The sequence below is a fragment of the Colobus angolensis genome, unplaced genomic scaffold, assembly GCF_000951035.1.
Source record: "Colobus angolensis palliatus isolate OR3802 unplaced genomic scaffold, Cang.pa_1.0 Scaffold51, whole genome shotgun sequence".
NCBI lineage: Eukaryota > Metazoa > Chordata > Mammalia > Primates > Cercopithecidae > Colobus > Colobus angolensis.
Window position 1 is genome coordinate 4,465,970 of NW_012118599.1, and position 9,095 is coordinate 4,475,064.

Consider the following 9,095-nt stretch of genomic DNA (forward strand, 5'->3'; position numbering starts at 1 on the left):
CACCCCTAGTCAAATAGTACAGTCTACACTGTTGAAAAATCACATCTCAGGAACAGCACACACTTTCTGACAGCATCTGCCAAGATTTCCGATGAGGCTGATAGAAACGCATTCCATTTTCATGTTGGATAATGAGTAGATGGGAGTCCTTGCACATCTGTTCAGGCAAGATAATGATAATATTATTACTAGAGGCATTGTGCTGCAAATACAATCTATTTTTTGTCTCTCCCATCCCCTGCTCATATCCCTCTCTTTCCTCTCTTCTCTTCTTACTGTTGTGTGTCTCCCTTTTTCTCATGTTTCCTTTCTTGCTCTCACCTTTCCTCTTCTCTTTTCACTTCTGTCCTCACCTAGGTGCCCTGCTCAGCTTGCAGAAACCCATGGGACAAAGTGAGGAATTCCCTTCAAATCAGGAGCAGGATTGCCAAGAAAGCACGGTGGGCAGGGGTTGGCTGCTGAGATCATGACAGAGGGGAGCCTGTGGGTCCTTCCTTGCAGGCTTGGTGATTCCTACTGTAAAGGACCCTCTCCTACTTGTCAGCAAAAGTCCTTCAGCCCAGTCAGAGAAACTGCCAGACCTGCCCCATGCCCAACATCAACAGCAAAGAATCAAGGAGACAGCAATGTGACCAGCTAATTCCTGACAAAGGGACAACAGATACAAAGGGTTTAATATTTTTAACATCTAAGAATGTTTTGCATCATAACAGGACACTTCTGGATGCCTAACCAATTTATAAAGAAACACAATTTTAAAACTGTATAAGCACGAAGAATCAGAATGTGGGGTTGAACTTCAGAGTCAAGGAGAGCCCGTCCTCGTGTTTTCCAAATAATTCATTCATTCATGTTTGTCAACAAATATTTACTCAGTACCTACTCTGTGGCAGGCAATGATGGTTACTGTCTCATAGATGGAAAGCTATGATCCCTGCCTTTCAGGGTCTTAAAGTCTACTCCAAGGCAAACTTCTACCAAATCTAAACATAACTTTGGTCCTGAACATCTTTTACTTGGAAGCAGAATCCACTTGGGGCATCTTCACTATGGAATTGCCTTGGGTATCAACATAAAGATGGAATGGTACAGATTTCCACACTTTGGTCCATTAATCCATCCACCCAGCCACCTTTCTACACAACCAACCATCCATTCACCCATTCATCCATCTATCTACCATCCACCGATCCACTCATCCATGCATACATCCATCCACCCACACATCCATCACTCATCCATTTACCTATCCATCCATTTATCCTCTGCTCACTCATCCATCATCCTTCCAAGCACGTGGTAAGAGTTAATTTATTAGGCCAGCAGGGAGCGGGGCATATCTAACCAATTACTGTGGTAGAGAGTTGTGTAAAGCAGAACACTGGTAGTTGCATGCATTGTCTGTGCCTGATAATTAACAAGCGAATGGTTCCTGAACACTGGGCTGTGATCTGAGAAGCAGAGATGGGATGAATTGCAAGGACTGGTAACAAGGGTCATAGAGAGATGCCTAATTTTAATGAAGATAGTTTCTGAGTTTCTCTGCGGCCTAGGAGACAGCTGCTCAGAGAAGGCAGGCACAGCAGTTGAGTAACAGGAGTTCATGAGTTGTGTTTTGGCTCATGGAAATCTTCTTTCCACAGAGTTCTTTCTATTGAACTTTTCCTCAGTGTGATGGCACACTGCATCCTAACAGTGTCCCTCTGATAATTATTGCTTTCTCTGTGTACATAGAACAACTAAGGGCCAGCACAGGGGCTCACACCTGTAATTCCAGCACTTTGGGAGGCAGAGGTGGGAGGATTGCTTGAGCCCAAGAGTTTGAGACCAGCTTGAGCGACATAGTGAAACCTTGTCTCTACAAAAAAATTTTAAAAATTAGCTGGGCATGGTGGCATGCGCCTGTGGTTCCAGCTACTGGGAAGGCTGAAGTGGGAGGGTCACTTGAGCCTGGGAGGCCAAGGCTGCAGCGAATCGTGATCGTGCCACAGCACTCCAGCCTGCGCAACAGAGTGAGACCCCATCTCAAAAAACAAAAGAAAGAAAAGAAAAACTAAGGAATAAGCATATTTGTCAGCAGCTTAAGTTTCTAATACACTTTTCATCCAAGCATGCCTCCCAAATTAGGCCAGGCGTGGTGGCTCACACCTGTAATCCCAGCACTTTGGGAAACTGAAGGGGGCGGATCACCTGAGGTCAGGAGTTTGAGATCAGCCTGGCCAACATGGTGAAACCCCAGCTCTACTAAAAATACAAAAATTAGCCAGGCGTCGTGGCACACACCTATGATCCCAGTTACTCAGGAAGCTGGGACAGGAGAATCACCTGAACCCGGGAGGTAGAGGTTGCAGTGAGCTGAGATCGCACCACTGCACTCCAGCCTGGGTGACAGAGTGAGACTCTGTCTCAAAAACAAACAAACAAACAACAACAACAAAAAAACAAAGATGTCTCCCAAATTAGAGGAAAACAGTGCCTGAAATTGTTCCCTTGCTTCCCAAATGTCATATCCCAGTATTTTTCTGGTGGTGGGAATTCTGGCTGAAGTTTACTCATCTCTAGAGTCAAGCTGTGTCCTTTTTTTTTTAAGTCTGTTTTTAATAATGCTCCCCTCTTACCATCTGAAAGTCCGGTGGCACATTCATTAGTTGCCTGGAATTGCTCTGTCTCTAGCTGAATGAGAGCTGGAAAGGGGAAACTGGGCGCAGTGGTCAGAGCCCTGGAGCTGTCAGGAGTCCCAGTTCCCACGCCTACTCTGCCACTGAGTCACTAGTGGCCATTGGACAAGGGACTTGGTTTTTCTGAGTTATCGCCTGTCTGCTAAAGGAGAACAGGCATAGGGTTCAGAGGCAGTGCTGGGAGCAACAGACCAGGAGGGAGGGGGGCCTGTTTTCAACCCCGCTCACGAAATCCTTACTAATGGCAGCAAGTTCTGATCCTTCCTTTCTTTGCTTCTAAAGTGAGAAAGTGGATCTACAATGTTTAAGGTAGTTTCTTTTTTTCTTTTTTTTTTTTTTTTGAGAGACACAGTCTTGCTCTGTTGCTCAGGGTGGAGTACAGTGGAGCGATCGTAGCTCCCTGCAACCTCCATCTCCTGGGTTCAAGCGATTCTCCTGCCTCACCTTCCCAAGTAGCTGGGACTACAGGTGTGCGCCACCACACTCAGCTAGTTTGTGTATTTTTAGTAGAGACAGGGTTTCACTTATATGTGGGCCAGGCTGGTCTCGAACCTCAGGTGATCCACCTGTCTCGGCCTCCCAAAATGCTGGGATTACAGGCATGAGCCACCGCGCCCAGCCCTAAGGTAGTTTCTAATACCTCAAATCTTAATTGCATTCACTCTTATATTTAGCATATTTGATGCCAGGAGGAGATATTTTTTTCTTATTTTTTTTTTTTTTGTAGAGATGGGGGGGTCTCCCTATGTTGCCCAGGTGATTCTCAAACTCCTGGGCTCAAGTGACCCTCCTGCCTTGGCCTTCCAAAGTGCTGGGATTACAGGCATAAGCCAACATGCCCAGCCCTGGAGCAGATCATTTTTAACCCCCTGCTCCTCTCAATGAAAATGAAAAGAATGACACACACACACACACACACTGCATGCCATGAAACAAATGATAGTATTGGCATTATGCCCTCTATTTCACTAGCTTAAGTTTTAAACACAAATAAAAGGTTCAAGTGGTCACGCAGAATGACAGAATTAAAGTAACCAGTCCTGTTTCTTTGTCTTTACAATCACCATGCTATCACCGTTTGAAATTTTTAGTTTAAACACAAGAATCTGTAGTACTAGATTGGAGAAGTGAACTGTGTCCCAAACAAACTCAGATGATTCCAATAAGGTATGAACAAATATGTGTACCTGACACTGCACACATCAGGGGCTGATTGGGTACATGAGTTTCTAGGATTAACTTGCATGTAGAATGCAATGTTAAATTTTTTTTTAGGTTTTTGAGACAGGGTCTCACTTTGTCACCCGGACTGGAGTGCAGAGGTACAGTGATGGCTCACTGTAGCCTCAACCACCTGGGTCAAGCTATCCTCCTGCCTCAGCGCCCCCCCTCCCCCAGTAGCTGGAACTACAGGTGCATGTCATCATGCCTGGTTAATTTTTTTTTTTTTCAGTAGAGATGAGGTCTTGCTATGTTGCCCAGGCTGGTCTTGAAATCTTGAGCTCAAGCAATCCTCTGTCCTTGGCCTCCCAAAGTGCTGGGATTGCAGGCATGAGTCACTGCACCCAGCCTGCAAAGTTCATTAAAAGATAAATAATAAAAATATGCTAAGTTGAAATTTACATATATATTATTAAGATTCTAAACAGCAATTGTTTAGAACTTAGACCGAAAGATTTGGAGGAGGGGAGGAAGTATTTTATTCCTAAAATTGTTTAGCATGTGCAGCACATGGTGATAATAAAAAAGCGGATCAATTTTCAGTCAATTTTAACATTAAATCTTTTATTTTGAAATATTTTTAGGTTTACAGGAGAGTTACAGAAATAGTAGAGAGATTTCCCACATATCTTTCATCCAGCTTACATAACCATGGTACATTTATCAAAACAGAAATGAACATTGGTACAATACTATTAACCAAACTACAGACATTATTTGAATTTTATCAGTTTTTCCACTAATACCTTTTTTCTCTTCCAGGGCTAAGCCCAGGATAGTACATTGCATTTAGAGCTGTATCACTGCTTTAAAATTCTTCCCAAATTCACAATCCCTCATTGCCTGCCCTGGGGGCTGACCGCTTCCAGCTCCCGTACTCCACTTGCCTTGATATACCCCTGATTCCACTAAAGTTTTGTGGTATTGGGGGTAAGAAGATCTAATGGCCTCAAGGTAGCAATGGTGTGTTAAAATTTTTTTTTAAATAAAAACAAAATAAAAGAAGATCTAATGGTTGTGAAGTCTCATCCTTTGGTGAAAGCTGCTGTTGAGCCTGATACAATATATTCAACTGCCAGAGCACAGACACTTCTACTTTGTCCAGCTGGAGATTCTTTAGCTGGGTACTCCTTGACAGTGACTGTTAGGTAAATGACATTTGCAAGGGTTAAGTGCTGAGTGCACAGAAATCAGAAAGCAAGGCTTGTTTTAGGCAAATGTGCCACATATCTTGTAAGGTAAAGATTTAGATAAAAATATAACTGGTGAAATGCTCTGAAAAAAAATCCTGGCATAGACACTCTGGATGCCTGCTCCACATAAATTCTCCATTTTTCTTTTCATCAGAGTTCTTGTTTTGTTCAGGTAAAAGGTAGTCAGGCTCTTCAAAGGAGGCTGGACTTTTTCTCAGCCTCTCTGAGGATGCATTCTTGGTAAAGTGAATCTAATCGCATCAATACCATTCACTTTGCCAACGACTGGTTTAGAAATGGGCATGGGATACAATCTGGTCAATAAGGCATGAGGAGAAGTCTGAGGTTTCTAGGAAAGTTTTCCTCACTCTTCAAAAGTCCCTTTCCTTCTTGTCTGAATTTTGGGTCTTATTGTTTGAATTATTCTGTGTTAAAGGATAGAATACCTGGAGCTGTTGCAGCCACTTTGCAACCATGAGGGGTAAGCCTGCGACAAAAGCAAACAAGTTTCAAAGTGGGTGGATAGTGAGATCCTGGTCTTTGATGCATTACTTATCCCTAGGAATGAACTAACTCTGGGCTTCTTGTTATGTGAGAAAATAAATTTTCCACTTTGGGGAAAGGACAGCTACTAGAAAGAATTCATCAACACAAAAGCATGCTGTGCTCCATGTAGATAAGTTTGGGGATAGTGGTCATTCTTACACAGCCCACAGCAACAGCATCTCTCATTCAATCATGCATTCAACCAGTATCTGATGAGAACATAAGATGTGGGACTCTTGTGCTTTACGCTGTTGGACTATGACAGTACTCCATGGCAGGATTCATGCCTTGAAGGATTGCACCATGTAATGAGGGGTAAAACTTACAGACAAACATACCGATTGCAGAAGGACCTGGTCCTAGCTGATAGCTATGCACAAATTGCTGTGTCGATGCCCCCAGACTAATGCCATGAAGCTTAGTGATAGAAGAGGTGCCCACTCTTTATCTTGAAAGATGGTTAACATTGAAGGTGAACAAAAACACACAGACATAGGGATTGGAAACCATAAGTTCTGTTTTGTAAAGAGGGAGTAATCTAATTTAGTTAAGAGTTGAGGCCGGTTGCAGTGGCCCATGCCTGTAATCCCAGCACTTTGGGAGGCTACGGTGGGCAGATCCCTTGATGCCAGGAGTTCAAGACCAGCCTGACCAACATGGCAAAACCCTATCTCTACTAGAACACAAAAATTAGCCAGGCATGGTGGCACATGCCTGTAATCCCAGGTACTTTTGGGAGACTTGAACCCAGGAGGCAGAGGTTGCAGTGAGCCGAGATCATGCCACTGCACTCCAGCTTGGGTGACACAGCGAGGCTCTGTCTCAAAAAAAAAAAAAAAAAAAAAATTGATACAGCTGAATTGTCAGCAGCCATGACTAGATAGGTAGAGAGGGAGAGGTAGTGCCTGCCTGACAGTGCTGTGCTTTAGGAAGCCTGAGCGGGCTGAAGTATGGTCCAGCAAAGGGAACCCTGTGCTGAGAGCCTGACTGGCTGGTCTGAGTCCAGCTTCAGCTACCTACTCATTATGTGGCCCTTGGTCAGTCACGTCTCAGAACAGCTACAACAAAGGGCTGGTAATAACTGTCTTACCTCCTTCACAGGGTGACTGGAAAGTGCAATACAAATGTAAGGGGTTGTTATTTCCTCCACATCCAGATGGAACTGTATTCACCCATTTTTAGGTCCCTGATCCTTGTCAGGAAAGTTTTCCCTTTTGTTCCTATTGCTGGAGCCACCCTCCGGTCTCCTCCTCGGTTTCATCACTGATCTACCGTATCTCAAGTATTTTCAGTATTTCCCTCTCTCCTGGTTTTTCCTCTCTGTCTCCAAATATGTTCCAATCTCAAAAATTAAACATCATTTAAAGATCCTTCCTTAGATCTTCCATAGCCCTCAAAACACCATCCATTTCTCTTTCTCACAAAACATTTTTTTTACAAATAGACCTTTTTACCCACCTCCTTTTCTCAACTTCTACCTACTGTTAAGCCCACTCCAATGTTCAATTAAGTGGTCTCTAAAAGCCAGGATGGCTGAATCTAGGGGCTTCATCTCATTCTTGTTCTGCCTGATTCAACCCATCCTTAATGAAATTCTTATGTCGTGGCTTCCTCTATGCCACCCTTTCCTTTTCCTCATCTTCCCCCATTCTGAGTGTCGGGGTTCACCAGGATTCTGCTGACCTCAGACTTTTTCTCATTCTCTCAGGAACGCTCATGTAACCTGATGACTTCAACAGTCCTACTGAAGATGAACTGAAAATACTTTAGTTGTGATTTTCCCTCCCCAAATTCAATCCAACAGTTTCCAACTGAGCTATCAAAGTGTTCCATGGCTCCTCAACCTCAGCTTGTTCAAAGTGGAGGCCATCTTCTTCTCCTCCCTTAAACACGCTCTTTATCTGCTATTCCAAATAAACTTTTTAATGGTCCCACCATCATTTCTATCATCCCAGATGCAAGTTCTGACTCATTCAACTACCTTTTATTCTTATTGCTACTGTTCTTTGAGAAGTGCTAGCCAGACACAGTGGATCATGCCTGTAATCCCAGTACTTTGGGAGGTAGAGGCAGGAGGATCACTTGAGCTCAGGAGTTTGAGACCAGCCTAAGCAACATAGGGAGACCCTGTCTCTAAAAAAAAATAAAAAATAAAAACCAGCCAGGCATGGTGGTGTGCACTTGTAGTTGCAGCTACTCGGAAGTTGAGGCAGAAAGACCACTTAAGCCCAGGAAGTTGGGGCTGCAGTGAGCCGTGATTGCATCACTGCACTCCAGCCTGGGTGACAGAGACCCTGTCTCAGAAAAAAGGAGAGAAAAGTTCATTACTTTACTGGACTGTTATAATAGTTTCCAAAGTGGTCTTCCTGTTTAAATCAGGATGGTCTTCCATACTCCTGATAGTTCTTCTCTAAAGACAGATCTGGTCATGCTTAAAAGCTTTCCATTTCTTGCCGGGTGCAGTGGCTCACGCCTGTAATCCCAGCACTTTGGGAGGCTGAGGCGGGCGGATCACCTGAGGTCGGGAGTTTAAGACCAGCCCAACCAACATGGAGAAACCCTGTCTCTACTAAAAATACAAAATTAGCCGGACGTGGTGGCACATGCCTGTAATCCCAGCTACTCGGGAAACTGAGGCAGGAGAATTGCTTGAACCGGGAGGCGGAGGTTGCGGTAAGCTGAGATGCTGCCATTGCACTGCAGGCTGGGCAACAAGGGCAAAACTCCATCTCAAAAACAAACAAACGAAAAACACCAACTTTCCATTCCTTCCCATTGTTTGCAGAATAAAGTCACAATTCTTTATCACAGTATGCAAAACCTGCCACAATCCAGCTCTGTCTTAACTCTCCAAATTCATCTACCACACCTTTTCTGCATTCTCTGACAGTACAATCTGTCAGGTAAAGGCCCAGCCCAAATGACCTCCTCCCTACACCCCCAGACAGAATTAAGTTACCTTTTGCTTGTACTCAGAGTGTGCATATTTCAGGTTGTTCTTAGAGTCACCAGCATCACACTGAATTGTAATGATGTCTTAGTCTATTCTAAAAGATTGTAAGCTTAGCAGCATTAGCTACCTCTTGCTGTATAAGAAATTACAATAAAATTTAGTGGTTTAAAATAGCAAATATTTATTCTCTTCCAGGTGCAGTGGGTCAGGAATTCAGGAGTGGCTTACCTGGCTAGTTCTGGCTCAGGGTCTCTCATGAGGTTGTAGTCAAGAGATTAGCAGCAGCTGATGTCATCTGAAGGCTTGACTGGGGCTGGAAAATCTGCTTCCAAGGTGGCACACACATGCCTGGCAAGTCAGTGATGGTTGTTGGCAGGAGGCCTCAGCCATATGGAGGATATGCCTCCACAGGACTATGAGTATCCTCACAAAGTGGCAGCTGGTTTCCTCCAGAGGGAGTGACCTGAGAGAAAGAAAGCAGAAACCCCAAATGCCTCTTCTAGC

At 44.1% G+C, this 9,095-nt stretch overlaps 1 long non-coding RNA gene across 1 annotated transcript; it reads right to left on the reverse strand.

The window, feature by feature from the left end:
* Positions 1–4,442: 4,442 nt before the first annotated feature.
* On the reverse strand, positions 4,443–9,095 carry LOC105524825. The gene is made up of 2 exons (XR_001003817.1): positions 8,820–9,095; positions 4,443–5,579 (listed from the first exon to the last, which is right to left on the reverse strand). It is a non-coding gene; the product is annotated as an uncharacterized LOC105524825 (long non-coding RNA).